The sequence below is a fragment of the Sus scrofa genome, chromosome 1 (genome assembly GCF_054392235.1).
Source record: "Sus scrofa isolate SSC_HxYL_T2T_F1_AM1 chromosome 1, Sscrofa_HxYL_maternal_Yorkshire_Landrace_v2.0, whole genome shotgun sequence".
Classification (NCBI taxonomy): Eukaryota; Metazoa; Chordata; class Mammalia; order Artiodactyla; family Suidae; genus Sus; species Sus scrofa.
In genome coordinates, this window is record NC_139383.1 from 146047936 (window position 1) to 146070768 (window position 22833).

Here is a 22833-nt window from a genome sequence, read left to right on the forward strand (position 1 = left end):
ACTGCATGATGTCACTGCTCTGCTTAGCATGTTCACTAGCTCCCAGCCCCAAGCCCCTGCACCCCGCCCAGGATGCACTTGATTCACAGTGCACAAGCCTCCACCACCTGGCTCCTGCTACATGCCCCATGCTCCATCACATAAGCCTCCTTACCATCCCCGGCACTCCTCCTACTTTCTTATGCCTTTATTTTGGGGTGCACTGCTTCCTCTGCTTTTTAAACTTACTATTTATACATTTATTTATTTTATACTTACTATTTATTTATCTTCTATTTATTTATTAACCAGAGACTCTATACTGAGTGAACTATTTATTTATTTATTTATTTATTTATTTATTTATTTATATCTGTAGACTTTACACTAATGGCCATTCTGACTGGCATGAGATGGTACCTCACTGCAGTGTTGATTTGCATTTCTCTAATAATTAGCAATAAGGAGCATCTTTTTCATGTGCCTACTGGCCATCTGTATGTCTTATTTGGAAAAATAAACATTTTCATTTTTTATTGATGTAGAGTTGATGCACAATGTATGTCACAGGCGTATAATATGGTGATGCACCATTTTAAAGGCTATACTCCCTTTATAGCTATTATAAAATATTGCCTGTATTCCCTGTGTTGTACAATATATTCTTGTAGCTTTCATTACATAGCAGTCTGTACCTTTTAATCCCCTACCTCTATTTTGTCTCTCCCTACTTTCCTCTCCCCATTGGTAACCACTAGTTTGTCCTCTGTAACTGTAAATCCCTTTTTTTTGCTGTTGCTATATTCACTGGTTTGTTGTATTTTTTTAGACTGCACATATAAGTGATATCATACAGTATTTGCCTTTGTCTGACTTATTTCACTTAGCATAATACCTTCCAAGTCCATCCATGATCTTGAAAATAGAAAAATTTCATTCATTTTTATGGATGAGTAGTATTCCACTGTACATATGTACGCATCTTTTCTTTTCTTTTTTTTTTTTTTTTCTTTTTGCTATTTCTTGGGCCGCTCCCGCGGCATATGGAGGTTCCCAGGCTAGGGGTCTAATCAGAGCTGTAGCCGCCAGCCTACGCCAGAGCCACAGCAACTCAGGATCCGAGCCTCGTCTGCAACCTACACCACAGCTCACGGCAACATTGGATCCTTAACCCACTGAGCAATGGCAGGGACCGAACCCGAAACCTCATGGTTCCTAGTCGGATTCGTTAATCACTGCGCCACGATGGGAACTCCTGTATGAGCTATTTTTATATTTTGGATATTAACCCCTTATCAGTCATCATTTGCAAATATTTCCTCCCATTAAGTAGATTGTCTTTTCATTTTGTTGATGGTTTCCTCTGCTGTGCAAAAGCTTTTACATTTAATTAGGTCCTATTTCCTTATTTTTGCTTTTATTTCCTTTGCTTTGGTAGATAGATCCAAAAAAATATTGTTACGATTTATGTCAAAGAGCTTTCTACGTATGTTTGTTTTTGTTCTTACATTTAGGTTTTTAAACCATTTGGAGACTATTTTTGTATTTGGTATGAGAAGATGTACTAATCTCATTCTTTTATATGTAGTTACCAGAAAGAGAGAAATTAAGGAAACAATCCTATTTATAATCATATCAAAAATAAAAACACCTAGGAATAAACCTACCCAATGAAGTAAAAGATTTGCACTCAAAAAACTGTAAGACCCTGACAAAAGAAACTGAGGATAACACAAACAGATGGGGAAAGACATGGCATGTTCTTGGACTGGAAGAATTAGAAATGTTAAAACGACCACACTGCTCAAGGCAATCTACAGACTCAGTGCAATCTCTATAAAAATACCAATGTCATTTTTCACAGAACCAGAACAAATAACTTTAAAATCTGTATGCAAACACCAAAGACCTCAAATAGCCAAAATCATTTTGATTAGAAAGAACAGAGAGGAAGGAATCATGCTCCCAACTTCAGACTAACTTACAAAGCTAGAGTAATCAGAACACTATGGTACTGGCAAACAAACAAACAAACAAACAAACAAACAAAAGGACATGCAAATCAATGGAACACAATGGAGGGCCCAGAAATAAAACCACACGTTTATGATCAATTCATCTATGACAAAGGAGGCAAGAACATGCAATGGAGAAAAGACAGTTTCTTTGATAAGTCATCCTGGGAAAACTATTTCCTCTGCTTTGAATACCTCCTCCTCCTGCCTTTCTTCTTCCCAAACACCCCCAGTGTAAATGTCTTTTATTTCTCCAAAAACAAAGCTTTAAAGCTACCTCCTCTGTGAAGCCCTTCACATGGTGAACACTCCACCAGCACCGTGTTAACATAAGTAGGATCGCTGGCTGGCCGTCTGCTTTCTGTACCAGACTCTGGGCTTCTTGCGGGCAGTGACCCAAAATATTTCACAGCGTTTCTCTCAACTAACACCTGGTGGGTACTCTATTTACCTGACAGATGGATAAACTGACAGCAAGAGACCCATATTAACAAAATACACCCCCTGTTCACTATCTCCCCACTCGGGGACCAGAGCCAATTTCCTGGCATAACAATTTCCAATCTTCCATTTTCTTTTTGCAGCAAAATAGAAAAGAGCACAATGGAATCAAAGGGCAGAACTATTTTTCAGCCTGTTATATCCCATTTTAGACTGATACATCACAGGCACAAATAGCATTAACCCTTGAATTTCATTTATATCAATTTTTTAGAGAAATCACCAAAAATGTAAACTTTTTATAAGATGCCATGTCCAGAAAACAGACCAAGACTATTCATCACTAAATGCAATGAAATAGGCAAAGATTTATCCTCAATAAGGTGGCATTCATGCACTACAATTGACAGAAGGAGGTCACTCTTCAAAGAAAGTGGAGGTTTTATGCCAAACATAATTAAGTCATATTTATGGATGCCCATCTGGGAGGTAGTAAATTGCGAAATGAGGGGAAGGGATAGAGGTCGGGATATCTTCCTAGTATTCTTTACACAGTCTATTACACTTTAATATACCATGGTTTATGGACCTGACATGGTTGGTATAAACCAACATGACGCACAGTAAAGAAGCTGTTTTTATTACAGCTCTACAAATAGAGGAGCTGGTGATGCTAATAAGGAAACAAAGGGACCGCACTCCACTTCATGTGGTGTCCATCTGATGTGAGCTTGGCAGTCATTACTCATTTCTCAGAAAATCGCCCCGCCACGCACTCTTCCAGGAGAAAAGAATGCTTTCACTCACAGAGGCAATAGCACGCTGACACTGGGAAGAAGGATGACTTTTTAACATTTCTGAGAGAGGGGGAAATATAAATATATAGAATCGCTGAGTTATGGAGAGGGGGGTCTTACCCTTATGCTTTTCCTTTTGGTAATGCTGCCCATAGAGGAAAGAGCCCTCCTGGGTAGTTTTCCTATTTTATTAGTTCTCTTGGCTGTGATTAAACTGGAAGAATGATCATTTTGGGTCTGCCACAGGGTTTACATTTGCAAAGGTCTTGTTGGACAGTAAAGTTGAAGTGCCTAAGAGGCCATTTTCTGTCTAAACAGGTGTGAGGCTGGGTGATGGCCCGGTATCAAGATTCCCAATATGTGCATATAATTTGATTTCCAAGTCATCTGTCTAAGTCTAACATGGACTAGAAAACTCAGGCTTTTGATGAAAATACCAAGTAAAGGACAGTGGATCAGAAGACTCTGAAGAGGTCTTTAGAGTCACACAAGCAAAGGGACTCAGATAAAAGGAGTGTGAAAAGTCATCTAGTCTAAACCTCAGGCTTCTCTTGGAGCTGGGATCCTCTTGGGTTCCACCAGACTTGCCAGATCTCATCTTCTTCATCACTTTGATCTGCCATTTCCAGCTGCCTTTGTAACTAAATTTGAGTATTTTTAATGGGCATCAAAGGTAAGTAGAAGAGTGGTATCACCCAACTTGGGTACCCAGGGCCCTTCTCAACCAAGGTTCTTCATTTGAACTGCAGGGCATGGAAAGTGATTCAAGCAGCTATTCTTTCGGTCTCCCTTCCACTTCTTATGCACAGAAATACAGACATTCTAGATGCATAGGGATGTACCAACTAATTACAGTCATTACCCCTTAGGGCCACAGGGCTTCAGTCTCTCATCAGTGGTTGGAAAAGAGTTGGAATTGATAAAATCAAGCTTACTGATGCCTTATGATCTGAAGTCATTTACCGTCTAATCTTTCTAAAGCTAGGCGTGACAATATTTAAATACCCCATAAAATATATTGGAATAATAACAATTTGAATTACCAAAAACTTCCTTGGTATATAACGAAAAGAATTATACTCTTCTTTTGTATTCTGTGATAACTGTAATCATTCAGGTTACAAGCATCATTGGGATCGAAAGGGAGTGAATCCAACCACCATTCACAAGTCAACCTACAATAAAAGCTACATGGCTCCTTTTTTCAACATACCTCCACTTTAAATAAGATTTTTGCCCCCCTAGGTAAGTCTTTCAACCACTTACAATACTGACACAACACTCAACTTTAGATTTTATAAGGAATTCTGCTCCTTATTCTTAAAGGCAACCATTTAATGAGCTGCTAATATTCTTACACCTTTCCCCATCTGCTTCTGTAGTGCAGAGAAGTCCCTCAAGGCTGTACAACTATCCATAGGCAGCAATTTTTTGGTTTCAAGGTAATACAGATGCAATTACTTGAGAGAAAGTTGATAAGACAGTATCATCTGCAATCTAGCCATAGCCTAGTCCAACAATTTATTTTATAGAAATGAGAATAAGGACAGGAGTTGATGTAGTTACTTTCCTGGGTCATATAAATAGGGGCAAGAATCCAGGTCTCTTGACTCATAATCCAATATATTTTCCAATGCCCCCTGCTGCTTCTTAAGGAGGTGCAGTGTTTTTCTCCAGAATTTTCAAATACCAAGGTGGTATATCAGGGCTGTACCGTACCACACATTTTCCATAGGAGTAGAGACATCAGAGAGAAAGTGCCAAGATGGAATTTCAGCTTTCACTCTGAATTTCCTGACTCTTAATGCTTGAAAACAGACCATGGGGGCAAAATTTTAGGCTCATTAACATTAATGGGAGTCAGGTGGCTGCATTCTCAAACAGGGCTTCTCCACATTATGTCATCCTCTAGGCTCATGTATTATTTTATCTTATCAGCATTCGCATACATGACACATCTTTTATAAAAATGTTTTTGCTTAGTTATTCTTTTCATAGATACTTCTAAACAAGTATATTTATAATATGCGATTTTTACTTAGAGAACAGTTAATTACACATAAATCCTGTTTCTTACAGTACCCACTTTATCCCTCTGCCATCTCATTCCCAATGGGAAGGCTCTGACCTTCTACAAAGCTGCAGAATTTTTTAGGGGTAAGGGAGGAATAGTGAGCTCCATCCATGGGCTCACCAAATGGGGAGCAGACACCAAATTAGTCATCATTTAGGAAATATTAGGAATTACAAAGAAGCTAGCTTTCTAAAAGAGGCTGCCCTCATTTTGTTTCATCAAGAACCTTGGTGAGGAGTTCCTGTTGTAGCTCAGAGGCAACAAACCCAACTAGTATCCATGAGGGCTTGGGTATGATCCCTGGCCCACTCAGTGGGTTAAGAATCCAGCATTGCCATGAGCTGTGGTGTAGGTCACAGACACAGCTCCAGATCTCATGTTGCTGTGGCTGTGGCTTAGACTGGTAGCTGCAGCTCTGATTCAACCCCTAGTCTGGGAACTCCCACATGCTGCAGGTGTGGCCCTAAAAAGCAAAAAAAAAAAAAAAAAAAAAAAAAAAAAAAAAAAAAAAAGAGATTGAGAGAGAGAGAGAGAGAGGGAGAGAGAACCTTGGTGAAATTTCCACAATTTGGTGACAAATTGCAGGTATACTAATACTGGAAGACAGCCTCCTTTCCCAAACAACTCTGTCCTATCTTGGTATTAGCGCTAGCTGAAAAGTGCATAATTTTGGGAAGGCATGGACTGTGTGTGTTTAGCTTTGTATTCCAAATGCTTAGCACTTGAGACTATAAGCTTAGTGTTAATAAATCAATGACTTTTTTGCTCCATTAATTGGTGAAAATGACTACAAAAGCAGCTGCTTGTTTTATTTTGTAAGCAAGTTCATGAGCAAAGCGGTAACAGGCTCTATGCTCACTTTTCTCTCTGATTTAAAGCAGTGCGCTCAAAAGCAAGAGCTTCATTTATTTATTTCATCACATTTTATTTATTTATTTATTTTGTCTTTTTTGTCTTTTATAGGGCTGCACCTGCGGCATATGGAGGTTCCCAGGCTAGGGGTCTAATCGGAGCTACAGCTGCCGGCTTCTGCCACAGCCACAGCAACGCAAGATCCAAGCTGTGTCTGAGACCTACACCACAGCTCATGGTAACCACTGGATCTTTAACCCACTGAGTGAGGCCAGGGATCGAACCTGCAACTTCATGGTTCCTAGTTGGATTTGTTAACCACTGAGCCTCGATGGGAATTCCCTATTTCATCGCATTTTAGTACTTGGTTTTCCACAAATCTTTCTTTAGGCACTGCATTAACAAACTGGGACAAAGCTCACCACTTGGCTTCTTTTGGTTCCCCAAAACTTCCTTTGATGATTAGCTATGTATTTAGGGTCATCGCTTGATTCTTCCTACCACAACTTGTCCATCTGTGCACTGGAGAAAATGAAACCTTGCACTTGAGAAATTTGGAGAGATGAGAAACCTAAGAAATTATCTAGTGTAAGCCTCTCATGCTATAGTTTCAAAGTGGACTAAGTTAGATAAGAGGATATTGAATAAATAAGTATTGGATTTTATGATAATAAAACAGTGTACAGGACTGTGACCCCTCCAGCACACCAGCCACAGCTAATGGGATCCAAGAACAGTCAATCCACTAGCTGATCAGCTGCTTAGGACGCTGTTTAACACAGCTGACTAGTGGTGGCGGCAGTGATGATGATGGTGGTGGTGAACATTCTCTGAGGCATATTCAGTGTGTAACAAGTAACATGGTAAGGGATTTACAAAGATCATTTGACTTCCTCAATGCACATATCAGGTGGGTTCTACATTGTGGATAAGAGTGAAGCCAAAGCTTCACATTATTCTATTACTTATTAGCTGTTGGCCTTGAGCAAATTGTTTAACTTAGCTAAGAATGAGTTTTCTAATCTACAAATGGATATAATAATAGGACCTACCTATATTAGACAGCAGTAACAATTAAATGAGATGTTCCTAAGGCACCCAGCCATCGCACCTGGCACATTAGCTCAGAAAATGTCAATTATTACAGTCACTACCATCACCATCACAGCAATTATTCATCCAATGATGCTTACTTGTTCAAATTTTCTTGGGTTCCCGTGAGACCTGTCTGAATAATTGAATGCCTTATTCTTTCTTTAGTGACATAGTTTAGTCCCACAATAAACTCCCCCAGACCTGAAGCAAATATACTAGATTCAAATCCCAGAATCATGCTTTCAGAGCTATCATGGGAAAATGCTATGACATGGTTACAAGTGAAAAAATTCTGAATATAAAGCAGTAAATATGTTGGGACTAAAATTGTATTAAAATGTATGTCACAGAAATAAAATGACATATCTATTAAAATCTTCAGAAGGTAATATACCAAAATATTACAGTTGCTATTTCTGCCTCTCTGGTGCATAGAGTTTTTGTTTTTTTCACTCGTTTTTAATTTTTTTTTAAAGAATTTGCATCACTTAATATAATCAGATAAAGGAACAATAGATGCTATTTGGAAGCAGCAGCATAATACATTGAAAGTAATTAACATGCATTAAAAAATAAAATAAGGAATATATATATATATATAAAACTGGATATATATATATCCAGTTCAACTTTTCTTGGGTTCCCGTGAGACCTGTCTGAATAATTGAATATATATAGCAAGTGACTTGCCTAAGGTCCTACAGTTGGTTTGGGGCAAAAAAAGAACAAACTTGTCCCCTTATTCTAGTCTAGTTTCCACTATTTGATCTTTGTTACTCTTTAGAGGTTCATGCTTAAAAACTATAAAACTATCTTATTACAGAGTGGGGAATTAGAGAAATAGAAGTCATGACTGAAAACAAGTATTTGAATGAATAAGCTAAATTTAAATGCATAGTCATTTACATTACAGTCACTTATTTTTATCATATACAAACACATACACAAACGGGAAATTTTACCATCTCTTTAACGTAACCATTCTACATATTTTTATGAGTTGTCCAGAAATATATCCAATATGAAGAATGGTTTTAATCATATTTTAAAGACTACAACTCAGATAAAAAGCTGTTATGCATGGTCAGAGATCTTAATAGTTTAAGACTGATCTTAACTAATCAGAAACAAAGAGGAAAAAAAAGCCACACTCATATATCAGCCAAAATATAATATGGTACCCATACTTTTACAAAAGAAATTCCTCTTCCTCTAGATTTACTTATATGAAGCTTCCAGCATCTTTATAGCAAAAAAAAGGGATGTTTATTAAATAATGGAAGCACTCCTTCTAGAAAAATAAATGCTTAGATGTTTAGTCATGAACATGAATGGACCACCAGAATGTCCAGTAAATCATCATGTAACTTGCTACCCTTAAACCAGCCTTCTTTTAGAATGCTGGCAAAGCTGTGTTCAGGAAACTGCATTTGCAGGGCCACAGTAGCTGAAAAACGTCTAACTTCATTGTTATTTGCTATTGCTTTGAACAGTAAAATACTTTCTTATCAACTTTTCCTTCATATGGTCAAGAATTTGTCCAAGCTGGGGATTTAAATTGGCCCACTGGAAATGATACACAAGAATTATCATTACTTTAAGAGTTGTAATGTTAACCAACACTCTAGGTGCAGGTAAAGTTAAGAAACTGTCTATTTCTTGGGAGATATTTCCAAGAAGAGAAAACACTGGGAGAACTAGGACTTTCAAAGAAAATTATTTTCCATATTAAAGCACATGTAATTTGTTCTGCCAGTAAACGTTATACAGAAGGACCATTAGCACAAATGATCATGGTCGGAGTCAGTAAGAGAACATTGAGGATGGATAAACAACAAGGTCCTACTGTATAGCACAGGGAACTGTATCCAGCGTCTTGGGATAGACCATGACAGAAGATAATGAAAGAAAGGGAATGTATATATACATATGACTGGGTCACTTTGCTGTACAGCAGAAACTGGCACAACACTGTAATCAACTATACTTTAATAAAAAAATTTAAAAAAAGGAAACCAAGAAATGAGGCTAGGTGTTAAGAGTGACTTATAAGGTTACTGAGGTAAAAGTGCTGATGGTGAGGTTAACAGAATTCCGGTTGGAGTTATTGTTCAATAATAATTGCCATCCTCCATACCCCAATTTTTAAATAAATCTTTATGTTTTCCCTAGATTTTAAATTAATAAATCCTCATTGTAGAACATTTGGATATTTGAGGACAAAATAAATAATAAAGTAAAAGTAGTGCATCAGCCTTTCTCTATTGACACTCTGATTCATTTCCACAAACATAGGTGCATATTTACAATCACATATACTCATTTGTGCTTTTTTACATAGTTGAGACCATACCAAATACACAATTCAGTTTCCTGCTTTTTTATTTAAGCATAGGCCAACTTTTAAAAGAATATTTTTTAAATAATTTACAATTATTAAAAATAATTGTTGAAAAATAAGTCTTTATTCCAAAGCAGGTATGGAACCTACTCCAATAAAACAAAATCCTTTCCTAGAAACCCAAGAAAACATTTCAAAGTAATTTCTTTTTGGCCACACCTGTGTCATGCATTAGTTCCCAGGCCAGGGATCAAATCCATGCCATAGCAGTAAACTCAAGCCACAGTAGTGACAATGGTGGATCCTTAACCTGCTGAGCTACCAGGGAACTACTCAAAACAATTTTCTGATAGTATTACTTTTTGTGTGTGTGTGTGTGCTTTTTAGGGCCGAACCCACGGCATATGGACATTCCCAGGCTAGGGGTTAAATTGGAGCTACATTGGATGGCCTACGCCACAGCCACAGCAACACCAGATCCGAGCCGCATCTGTGACCTACACCACAGCTCATGGCAACACCAGGTCCTTAACCCACTGGGCAAGGCCAGGGTTCGAACCCACAACCTCATGGTTCCTAGTTGGATTCATTTCTGCTGTACCACAATGGGAGCTCCTCTGACAGTATTTCTTAAATGAGATCTTGTACGAGAAAAATGCTTCTTATGAAGCACTATTAAAGTATTATCAAAGTACAATTAAAGCAGATTTTTATCTTATGATTCAACTTAGAAATAATCGTTTACTTAACCCTTTAGTCTTCCTCTTTTTGTGACTTAGAGAAATGTTTTAGATGGCCACAATTATTAAAATCATGTGGGATAGAAATCCTGTGAAATCAGATTGCTATGATCATTATACAACTACAGATGTGATAAATTCATTTGAGTAATAAAAAAATGAAAAAAAAATAGAAGTGCAAAAAAAAAAATCATGTTGAATGCTGCAAAATAAGCTGAAAATTTCTCTCCACTGTGCTTAAACATGATATTCCTGTTCTGTATTTGGGAATTACAGGATAAAGAAAATATTCTCAATTGGAAAAAATATTGAGGGTCATCAGATGCTTGGAAGCAAGGGTGAGGTCCCTTAGCATCTGATAAGACACACACACACACACACACACCGCTCATAGGAAAGAAGTCTCACTGGGCATCAGAAAGAGGGGTAAACCGTCAAGTATCTGGTCAGTTGGAGAAGTGCCACTGTTTCCTTTAGGCAGGAGCATGATGCTGATTTCAGAAAGGAGGGGGAAAAAAGAGGGGAAAAAAGAGAGAGAGAGAGATCATGAAACCAGAGGCTTGAAATGTTTTACTGCAGAAAAACCATAGCATTACCTCCTCCTGCGGGATGATAACAATGATTTATGAAGCTGAAGTCATTTCTTGTGATTGCGCTTCGAAGAGATTGGTTTCACATGATCTGAGAAGCCAGGCAGCGTGATCTGAAGAAGAGCCCCACATGTTCCACTGAGGCTGGGATCTGCCCTCTTCCCGGGAATCCAGAGCCCCGTGGAAGGGGAGGAAAAGCTGTTGCTTTCTGATCCATGAACCCCCTCATCCCCTCCCTCAAGCTCATTAGGTGGACGCAAGGCTCTCTTATTCTCTCTCTCTTTTTAAAAGTATTACTACTTCTGTTGTGTGGGAATAGAGGCTCATTGTAAATGCGCAGCAGGATAGTAGCAAAGCCGAGATTAATTCCCTAGGGATTTATAAGGGTCGTTCTCACCCACGAGGACTTGTCCCATTTCAAAGGTGCTTATGCTGCCGTTTTTATGGCTGGTCACTAACTTGATTCTGGCATATGGCAGTTGGCGCCATGACACGGAGTGAACATTTTATACCTGAATTAAAGCAGATATTTGACAGTTTCTGTCAGAAAGTTCAGAGCAAAGAATTTGTGGGACAAGATTTATTGCATATTTTATATGGGACACATCTGTTTCTTTGCTAGCTTTGTTCCTTCCCTTACAAAGAATTTAAAGAAGTTTTCTAAAGAAATATAACGATGGATGGGAAAAAAAAGAATTCCAAAGCAGAAGAGAAATACGGTCAGAAGTTTGGTGTTTAGGACCTAATTTTAAAAAGAAAGCAAAAAACAAAAGGGAGCCACTTCTCATTTGCAGAGGGAAACATGACTCATGGCCATGAATAAAAGCTCAGTGAAACAATGCTGTTATCATTAGCAATTATTTTATGGTTGGTTTGATGCCATTTATATAATGAAGTTAAAATTTTAAGTGCATAACCAACCATTTTCTGTATACTTGAAACAGGACTAGAAAGAAGAATCTGCCTTTGATGTACTTTTACAGATCTCATCATTCCAAATGGTGGATTAAATAGTAAAAGTCCACCCACCTCGGTGTTAAACAAAAAAAAATTACAGATATTTAAACATTTGAAATGGAGATGCCAAAAGATAAACGCAGACAATTTCCAACCCAAATCCATCAACACAATGTGAAGGGCGTATGTAAACCTCGTCCTCATCTAAAAACTATTCCCATTGTACCCCGTGAACAGGGCAACAGAGATTTGTAATTACATAAATACTGGGCTCAACCTGGAACCTTGCATTAACAGGGGGCTACTTTTTCCTTTTCTTTGTTTAACTGTGACTAGATACCTTCTAATTCTGAATACTGTACCACTGAGGAGAAAACTTCCACTCAAGATTTTGAAAAATTAATTTTTAGTGACTTCAGGTAATAAACATTCTCCTTGTGAAAAATATTAAACATCATAAACCAAGTCCTCTTTGAAGGGCCCTGGCACCCCAGCCCTGTCACCCCACACACACTCGCATCATCTCTTGAGACTTGACTACTGCTACTGGTCTGAGGTGTAACCTTCCAAAATTTTCTTCTGAGTGTCCCTGTGCAAATATGCAGGATTTTCCCCAAGTCAGACAGAAGGAAAGAGACTTTCTCACTCATCAGGTATGCATGGTTTTAATTTTTAATCGAGACTGTCAAACAGTCTTTCATAGAGAGAATACCATGTTACATTCCTGACAGCCAGTAATTCATATGATTGAACTTTGATTTTTGCAAAGCACACAGATTTTGGTGCAAATCCCTATTATCTGTATTGCAAATATTCGTATGCTTCTGCTTGCCTTCTGACTCTGTTTACAATATTTTTCACTTATAAATTTAATTCTGAAGTAGTCAAATTAATAATATGTTTTTCATGTCATTTCATTTTTTTTGGTTGTTGTTTTTTAGGGCCATACCTGCAGCATATGGAAGTTCCCAGGCTAGGGGTCCAATCAGAGCTACAGCTGCTGGCCTACACCACAGCTACAGCAACATGGGATCCAAGCCACATCTGCAACCTACACCAAAGCTCACGACAATGCCAGATCCTTAACCCACAGAGTGAGGCCAGGGATCAAACCTGTGCCCTCACGGATGCTAGTCAGATTCATTTCTGCTGTATCATGATGAGAACTCCTGCTTTTTATTTTTCAATTGTTTAATTTTTTTTTTTTTTCTTTTTAGGCCTGCACCTCAGCATATAGAAGTTCCTAGGCTAGGGGTTGAATTGGAGCTGCAGATGCCAGCCTATGTCACAGCCACAGCAACGCAAGATCCAAGCCACATCTTCAACCTACACGGCAGCTCGTGGCAACACCAGATCCTTAATTCTCTAAGCGAGGTCAGGGTTCAGATCTACGTCCCTATGGATACTAGTTGGCTTTGTTACCACAAACCACAATAGGAGCCACACCAGGAACTCCTCATATGCTTTTTAAATCAGTAAAGAGAAAAAAAAAAAAAAAAAAAAAGGCCTTTTCTACTCCCAGGGTTATAAAGCTGCCCTATATTTTATATATATATTTTTTGCCTTTTATTAGTCTTTTTATATTTAGTTCATTAATCATTTGGAATTATGTGGAGCAGAATTCTTATTCAGGAAGTGAATAGGCACTATTCAAACAGCAATGATTTTCTAAAAGATAATTAGAATACGCAAATAGTGGCAATTTTGTCTTGCCCTTTGTTATATTTAGATGTGTCATCTCTTTTTCTTTTACACTGCCCTAGTTAGGGCTCTCAGACTCTGGGTAAAGTTGAGCCACTCATATTTATTGTGATTACAAATGTATTTATCATATTTACTTTTGTAATTTTAGTTACCAGACTTTCTAGTGACTTTTTTCCCCCTTTCCTGACATTTTTGCTTTGATTCACCAAACTGTCTTTGTTTCATTTTTCCTTTACTGGTTTGAAAATGATTACTTTTAACTTTTTTGGTTGGTGAATATGTTTAAAAATTTCAACACCCATAACCCAAATATCCATGATTCTAAGAGCATCTAGAGTTTATCATAGTTCTTTACCCTAACTCTGAAAAAAAAAAAAAATAATAAAGTAGTCTGCCTTTCCCTTCTCCCTCTGCCACACCTCTGGCCACATTCTATGCCACATCCTATGCCACATCCTATGTTGATATCATCTGCAATTTTATTTCCAGATTACCAAAAATAAATTTTTTGCAATAAATGTTTAATAATCATTTTACAAAGTTATTTGTTCATTATACCTTTTGCCCTACCATTTCTTCCTGGATTCATTTTTGTATTGAGCAGTGCAACCTCAAGAGAGGATTTATGAAGAATAAACTTCTGAGGCTCTGTTGCTTCAAAAGGAATCACTCTTCTTTCACTTTGGTGATGGTCTGGCTAAATGCAGAATTTTAGCTTTGAAATTCTTTTCCTTCAGCATTAAATTTATTATTTCATTGTTTTCTTGTATCTATTGTTGCCACTGAGAAGTTTGTTGTTTAGCTTTCAGAGTTTTTCCAAATCCTTGTTTCTCAAAGTTGATTATAAGGAGCTAAGGGTGTGTATACATGTGTGCGTTTATCTTTTGTGGCTCTGAAGAGCTCTTTCAGTAAAAGATGCAGTATTTTTCTTCATTTCTAGGAAGTAATCTCATGTTGTTCGAGTATTTCCTCCTCTCTTTTCTTGACTTGTATTAAATACACGTTGATTAAAGAGGTTAAACTTCTAAATACATCCTAATACAATTGCTCTTCAGCGATGTCTATTTTTACTCCTGTGTGCATTCACTAATTTTGAAAATTCCATCGACCAAAATTTCCATTTTTATGCTCTGCACTGGGTTATGTTTTATGGAGTGGTGGCTTCTTGTCATTCTCCGAGATTATAAAGCACACGTGTTTTGAAGATCTGCCTATGAATGTATTTTCTCAGCTGTAAGCGCTACTCTTTTGAGTCTGTTGCCTTTCCTTCATAGGTGATTCTAGATTAAAAAAAAATTCTTTGTAGTTGAACCTCACCAGTGGCTGCAAGACTGGGACATTATGTGCAACTTGTATTCTAATTGTTTGGGGGAGAGAGGAGGATGGGCAGCATGTTTCACTAAGCAGGGTGAGACTTCACACCCTGACACAGCATCCACGATCCAAGTCACTGCTCTGCTTCTCCCACCCAGAAGCCGCTTTCCAGGCCCTATCTTGGATATGGATGCTTCCTATTATGGTAGCCTCCTCCAGGGTGTGGCCAAGGGGGCTACCTCTGAAGAATAAGAAAATTCCCCCAAGGGCTGTAGTTCCAAACGACTGTCTAAATTTCAAAACTCAAAGTTTTATATTTCTTCTCCCATAGTTTTATGAGGATAAAATAGTTCATGTGTGCTTTTCTTGATTTTCAAACCAAATATAATGCTAAAGAAGCAATCTTAGTACTATTATATAAGTAATGACGCAGGGGTGTAAATAGTGAGAATTAACTACTTAAATTTTTTTTTTTTTAATTTATTGAAGTTCCTGGGCCAGGGATTGAATCCAAGCTGCAGCTGTGGAAATGCTGAGTCCTTTGGCCCACTGTGCCAGCTGGGATCAAACCCACACCTCCACAGTGGTCAGATTCTTAACCCACTGCACCACAGTGGGAACTCCAAATAATACCTATTTTAAAGGAGCTACATGGAAACTAAACCCCCGAAACAGAGGTGCTACTCCAGCTCACACGGGAAGTCTAGTCACACAGAGGGCACAGAATGCTTGCCCTGTAACTTTCACAGTTGCAAAGCATTCTTAACAGAGTGGGCTTTTCTGAACTTACAAGGGAGAAGGCACAGAGCCTGGAGCTGTTACATCCTATTGCACAAACAGTGGAAGGCCATGATGGAGCTGTGCACCCCTGCCAAAAGCCATGTGCTTCCTTTTTTACAGTTCTATAAAATGGCATCTGTGAGTAAATAAGATTTCATTTAAGTGCTGGAAGCCACACACAGTTGGAAAACAAGGGCTTGGGGATGGCAGCACACACACCATCACCAACAGACACCATACTGCAGTCAAGGAGGACTGGAGCAGGAATAAGAACAGAGGTGGGGGCAAGGCAGGGATGTAAAAAAAAAAAAAAAAAAAAATTCAGGCTGCTTTATTATTAACTATATTATTAAATAAATGCGAGCACCATTTGAAAAGGTGTCCCAGGTTCCTTCAAGCCACAAGAAGCATGTATGCTCGGGTGGGATCTGGAGGCCAGCAGTGGTTTGCAGAGTGATTCTTACAGAGTTGCCCTAGTTTCAATATATATATTATACATTACTGACACATCATTACACAGGTAATGCTTAATAGTTTATCGCACATTTTCCGAAAGTGGTTTTATTTTTTTTAATTATCATGAAAGACAAAGTACTTGTCAGCAGCAAGCCAGATGGGTTCATGTTCAATACTGGTTAATATCTCATCCATTCTGATCACTTTATCCCTTTCATTGTTTTTTTTTTTTTTTCTTTTTGTCTTTTTGCAATTTCTTGGGCCGCTCCCACGGCATATGGAGGTTCCCAGGCTAGGGGTCGAATCGGAGCTGTAGCCCCTGGCCTATGCCAGAGCCACAGCAACTCGAAATCCGAGCCATGTCTGCAACCTACACCACAGCTCACGGCAACCCTGGATCCTTAACCCACTGAGCAAGGCCGGGGATGGAACCTGGAACCTCATGGTTCCTTGTCGGATTTGTTAACCACTGAGCCACAACAGGAGCTCCTTTTTCATTGGTTTTTCCTCCCTTCCTCCCTCCCTCCCTTCCTTCCTCAGCCACACTTGTGGCATGGAAGTCCCCAGGCTGGGGATCAAACCCATGCCAAATCAGTGACAATGTCGAATCCTTAACCCACTAAGCCACAAAGGAACTCCCTCCATTGGCTTTTCTTCTTCTTCCTCTTGTACTCATATAGTCAGCCCCCAAGACTGTCTCTCAACTCTTCTCTTTCCTAAGTTTATATAATTAGTTAGACACACAGCTACTAGCTACTATTCTTCTGCTAATGAATCTGAAGTTCATATTGTTAACTCCAAACTACATTCTCAGTAGCAGTTTTGCATTTTTCCTGCCCTTCTGGACCCCATGACATGAACAGCTGTCCAGGAATTCAAGTCAGCCTCACCATAACACAAGCCTGTTCCTTTTATGACCTTCCACAACTCAGTAAAATGACATCATTGTTCACGAAGACAATTAAAACATGGAAATTAATTTTGGCTCCTCCCTTTGCCTCAACTCCAAGAATGGTTACCAGAGCCGTGTGTTTCCTACATCCAAAATGTATCTTGAATTCATTCATATCATTCCATCTCAATTACTCAGCTGTTCTGGTCCAAAGTACTACTGTTTGTTTTTTGGGGGGGGCAGCGGGGGCACGCCCACAGCATGTGGAAGTTCCCGGGCCAGGGATTGAACCCGTATCACGGCAGTAACAACACCCGATCCTTAACCCGTTGCACCATCAAGGAGACTTTTAACCTCAGTTACTTCAGTAATCACCTCATATCTATCAACTCTTGCTCCTTTCATTTATTTTCCATACACCACTCAGAATCATCTTTTAAAACACAAATGCCGCCATGCTACTTTCATCTGACAAACTCTTCTCAGGCTCCCCACTGAACAGTGAAAAAAAAAAAAAAAAAAAAAAATCCAAACCTCTCCTCATGGCCCTCAGGATTCTGCACAGGCAGCTGGTCCTAATTCCCATCTCACTGGCCTGGTGTAGCCTCTCAGTATGCCAAGCTCTTACCCACCTCATGACTGTGTCCCATGAGATTTCTCTTGCTTGTGACATTTTTCCTTCTACGCTTCCCAGGACTAAGTCCTTCCCTGGCTTAAAAGTCAACACTGCAAAAAGGCCTGTCAATTCTTTGAAGGTTGATTTCATAAAACTCTGCCTCCTGTCAAACCTAAACATTCCACAATTTGCAATATCCTCTGGGTTAGTTATTTGCCTTTCGGTCTCTTTCTCTCCTTGATTATGTTTCTCTATTTTGTTTGAGTCTCTACCAGCCATGCCTGGCACAGAACCTGATGCACTGTAGTCTCTCCACATGGGCTGAATGAATTTGCTCTGTTATCCTATGCACTGCAATTACCCTACCATGTAGCTATTTGTTCAGGACTGGCTCTCCAGCCTAGGCTGTGAGATCTATAAGCCAGGGAACTGTCTGGCACAATATCCAACACATTGTGGGCTTAGACATAAGGAACGAATGGTTATGATTAGGTATTCAGTAATCTTTTTTTTTTTTTTTTTCCAAAGTGCATTAGATCTGACATACGGAATCAACTTGTGAGATGTTTCAAGTAAGTGGTCTTGAGAGGTAAAAGACCACTGGTGATAACCAAAGGTCAAGGATATGGTGCATAAAGTCTGTTTGGATAACAAAACTTGAGTGATAGAAACAAGTTTATAGTAACAGTCAGAAATAACTCAAGTAGAGACCCAAGGGAATTTAACTCTCCCCCCGGATATCAAAATCTGTCACCAATTTAGTGGTGTGGTCCCTGGAAAAGGAGTGTCTCTGAGACCATCCTCTCCCTTATACATCAAGAGGGCCCAAGGGTTGCTTCTTTCACAAGGAGAGTGGGAGGAGAAACAAGGTGGTGGAATGTCAAGGGCTCTGCAGTGCACCAGAGAGGAAGCACTCTAAGGGGAAGAGGGGACACTCTGAGGGCCCTGCTTACTGCCACCTAAGAGGCTGTATTCCAATGGTGAAGATATTGGACAAGACTGAAGTTGAATTTCCTAGAAAAGCTTCCCCAATACCTAAAAAAAAAAAAAAAAAAAAAAAAAAAAAAAGGAAACAGACCAAGAGGGTATGCCCAGAAACCGATGGGAAGAAGTGACGCCATGAGATCAGAGTGAAGGAAGATTTAGTGAAGAGAGAACAAAAACAGAATCAGAGGACCCCTGGGAGGTACAGACCAGATTCACGAGAAATAGTGAGAAATAGTTTGCATCTACCAACCACAAACTCCCCATCCACCCCATTTTCCTCTTCCCTCCTTGGCAACCAGAATTCTATTCTTTATGCCCATGAGTCTGTTTCTGTTCTGTAGATATGTTCATTTGTGCTATATTTTAGATTCCTTAGAATGGATAAACATTGAGGTCCTACTGTACAGCACAGGGAACTATATCCAGGTTCTTGGGATAGACCACAATGGAAGATAATATAAGAAAGGAAATGTGTGTGTATATATGTATATGACTGGGTCACTATGCGGTACAGCAGAAATTGACTCAACATTGCAAAAAAACTACATCCTAGTAAAAAATTTGTTGGTCCATTTGTGCCGTATATTAGATTCCAGATATAAGTGATATTATATGGTATTTGTCTTTCTCTTTCTCACTTACTTCACTCAGGATGAGAGTTTCTAGTTCCACCCACGTTGCTGCAAATCGTGGACTTGGAGAATAGTCTTGTGGTTGCCAAGGGGGAGGGGGATACAGTGGAATGGAAGGGGTGCTTGGGGTTAACAGATGCAGGCTATTGCCTTTGGAATGGATTAGCAACAAGATCCTGCTGTGTAGCACTGGGAACTATGTCTGGTCACTTATGATGGAGCATGATAATGTGAGAAAAATGAATGTATACATGTATGTGTAACTGGGTCACTATGCTGTACAGTAGAAAATGGACAGAACACTGTAAACCAGCTACAATGGCAAAAAATAAAATCATTATAGAATTCAAAAAAAATTTGTTGGAACATAAAAACAACAACAACAACAACAACAAAACCAAATTCATGAGAAATAGGGAAGCAGTGAGAAAAACATGGGTGGGTCCCTAATTCACTGCTGAATCCAGACTTCTGGACACGGGGCTCTAGTGCTGTGCTCCATTTCTAAGTCATGCCCACCTATGAGTTTCCTTTGAAATTTCTGTGTAAGGACCGAGAGAGACAGACCTTATCTTGGAACACTAGGTAATATCATGCAGAATAATTTCCTTGAAATATTCCAGGTAGTTTCCAGAGAGCAGTAAGCAGTGGAAACACTCAAGGCTGGCTCTTCCCAAAGCTACTCATTCTTATCTCTTTCAACTACTTCCTAGATAAACAAGTTCAGAAAATGCAGATGTCTGCCTGCAACTTTGGCATTTGGCCTGTTAAATAAAAGTAAAAAAGAGAATGAAAGGGGAGGCTGAAAGGATGGCAGATCCCTTGGGCTTGTTGCCATGTCTCCATTAGGTTCTGGATTTGTGTTGATTTTTATAGCTCTCTTTTGTGAATAAATGGTGTGAGACAGAAGTCTTATTTCCAAGGTTCATTTTACTGAGTGGCCTGCAGTCAGTCTTTCCAAGAAGAAAGATGGAAAATTACAGTCCAAGCAGCATTACTGTCCATCGAGGGACCAAGGAGAATTCTGGATCTCATCCATTCAACTGCTTAAACTATCATTTATGAGCCACAAAATGACTGTCTTTGGGTCTCAGCAGCATTATGTGGGGCTGAGTTTAGGGCCTTAAGGCCCAGCTCATCACAATTATCTAATTTTTCAGTCCCATCACTTTCACATATAGATTGTCATTACTGCATTATTTAAATAGAAAAAAAAAGAAGACTCAAGGAATCTTGTCCTTCCAAATGGAAAACACAATCTGTAAGACAGCAGAATTACTTTTAATGCTTGCACCATTTTATTAACAAAAGCATCCTAGACATTTCATGCTGTTATCTTGTTTATCTCTCCAAAATTCCAATGAAGAAGAAAGGATACACACATTCCTGGCTCTTTCTTAAAGAAGAGTTCCAGACTGACATGACTGACTAACTTAGTGACAGAAAGAGAAAGGGATACAGATAAACAAAATGTGGTTCATTCACGCACTGGAATAGCCCAGAGCAGTTCTAAGAATTAAGTCCACAGTTATTACTATGGATAGATTTTCAAACAATCCCAAGTGAAAAATTAGGAAGCAGAATGATAAAAACCTCATATGAGCCATCCCTTTGACTTTTACTGCCTTCCTGAGGAAAGTCAGGATTTCTTAATTTGGTAAATTTTTGATCACTGAAAGTCATCTGAAGGGAATTTCAGGTCTATCAATTAACAGAGCCAACAACCAAAGGGATGTCTTCCCTTTTTAATTGTGTAGAATTTTCTCTCTACACTAGGTTTTGGTAATAGTGAATGGAGTTTAGTCTGGCGGTAAGATCTAACAATTTGGCTAAGAGCTCCTTGTAGCATCCATTGCATTTCTGCGGAGGATGATCCAAAGAGGCTACCCGTCTCTCTGAGAATGAAAGATAAATATTTGTGGTTATAGCAGTGTCACGATTCTCAGATAAAAGAAGAAATTTCAGTCTACCACTTGGCTCACACCCCCCTCCTAACCAAACCACATTTTTTTTTTTTTCAGTAACTTAATAACATTTGGGGGAAGAAAAGCATGTTCTCTGACAACCAGGAATATAGTCACAATAAAGGAACACTTCAGTAGTTTCAGTGTCTTTTCTTTAAGGATTTCAGAATTCCTCTCTATGCTACTTTATGGCATTTCTGGTGAACAGGGAAACAGGTAGGTAAAACACAGTATTTCTTGGGAAATGACCCAAGGCCAAACTCTTTATCTGCCGGCACCTTCATCCATGTGCTACACATCACATGCTTCGCTCTTCCTTAGAGGAAAGGCCTGGTGGATGGCAAGCGTGCTGATAAGTGCTTTCTTACAGCAGAACTAGCCACTTGGTCACAAACTCAAAAAACCGTTTGTAAGGACACAAGGACATCAAAACTCCAGCCAAACTGGAGAAAACTTCTCTTTCACCTCTCCAAGGCTTAATCTAACTTACTACCGATGTACCCAGCCAAACATTCAAGAACAAAAAACGTGTGCATGCTCCATCTAGTCTAAGGCTCTATGACAATTCATGAGATGAATCCATTCTACCCGCTAAGTTAAAAAAGACACCAAGGCAAAAGTTCTGTCAATCTATGGCTCTTCAGAGTGAGGAACCTGGACTGAGACCCCTCCTCTTTGCCACCTACTGGTGCTTCCAGCTGGTGCATAACACAGGGCCCATGACAGGGAAGTGGGGAATTGTTTTCTAAGAATGCAAACTTCTTTCCAATCTATATGAATTACTACTAAGAACTCCAGACAGGCAAAAGGGAACCCTCCTGCACTGTTGGTGGGAATGTAAACTGGTGCAGCCACTATGGAGAACAGTTTGGAGATACCTTAGAAATCTATACATAGAACTTCCATATGACCCCGCAATCCCACTCTTGGGCATATATCCGGACAAAACTCTACTTAAAAGAGACACATGCACCCGCATGTTCATTGCAGCACTATTCACAATAGCCAGGACATGGAAACAACCCAAATGTCCATCGACAGATGATTGGATTCGGAAGATGTGGTATATATACACAATGGAATACTTCTCAGCCATAAAAAAGAATGACATAATGCCATTTGCAGCAACATGGATGGAACTAGAGAATCTCATCCTGAGTGAAATGAGCCAGAAAGACAAAGACAAATACCATATGATATCACTTATAACTGGAATCTAATATCCAGCACAAATGAACATCTCAGAAAAGAAAATCATGGACTTGGAGAAGAGACTTGTGGCTGCCTGATGGGAGGGGGAGAGAGTGGGAGGGATCGGGAGCTTGGGCTTATCAGACACAACTTAGAATAGATTTACAAGGAGATCCTGCTGAATAGCATTGAGAACTTTGTCTAGATACTCATGTTGCAACAGAACAAAGGGTGGGGAAAAAAATGTAATTGTAATGTATACATGTAAGGATAACCTGACCCCCTTGCTGTACAGTGGGAAAAAAAAAAAAAAAACTCCAGACAGGGATACTGGGGAAAGATTAGTGGGAATCAAGTCAGCAACCCATGCCTTCTTGTGAGGCCAGTTTCTAGGGATTGGTTTCTTCCTGCCTAGA

General features: G+C 39.2%; 1 protein-coding gene and 1 long non-coding RNA gene across 16 annotated transcripts in view; both read right to left on the bottom strand.

Moving 5' to 3' along the window:
• Window positions 1–22833, bottom strand: part of FMN1 (formin 1) — a 467182-nt gene that overhangs the window by 44953 nt on the left and 399396 nt on the right. The gene's annotated exons all lie outside the window — the stretch shown is intronic.
• On the bottom strand, window positions 920–7313 carry LOC146406410 (uncharacterized). The gene is made up of 2 exons (XR_014814807.1): window positions 7080–7313; window positions 920–5647 (listed from the first exon to the last, which is right to left on the bottom strand). It is a non-coding gene; the product is annotated as an uncharacterized LOC146406410 (long non-coding RNA).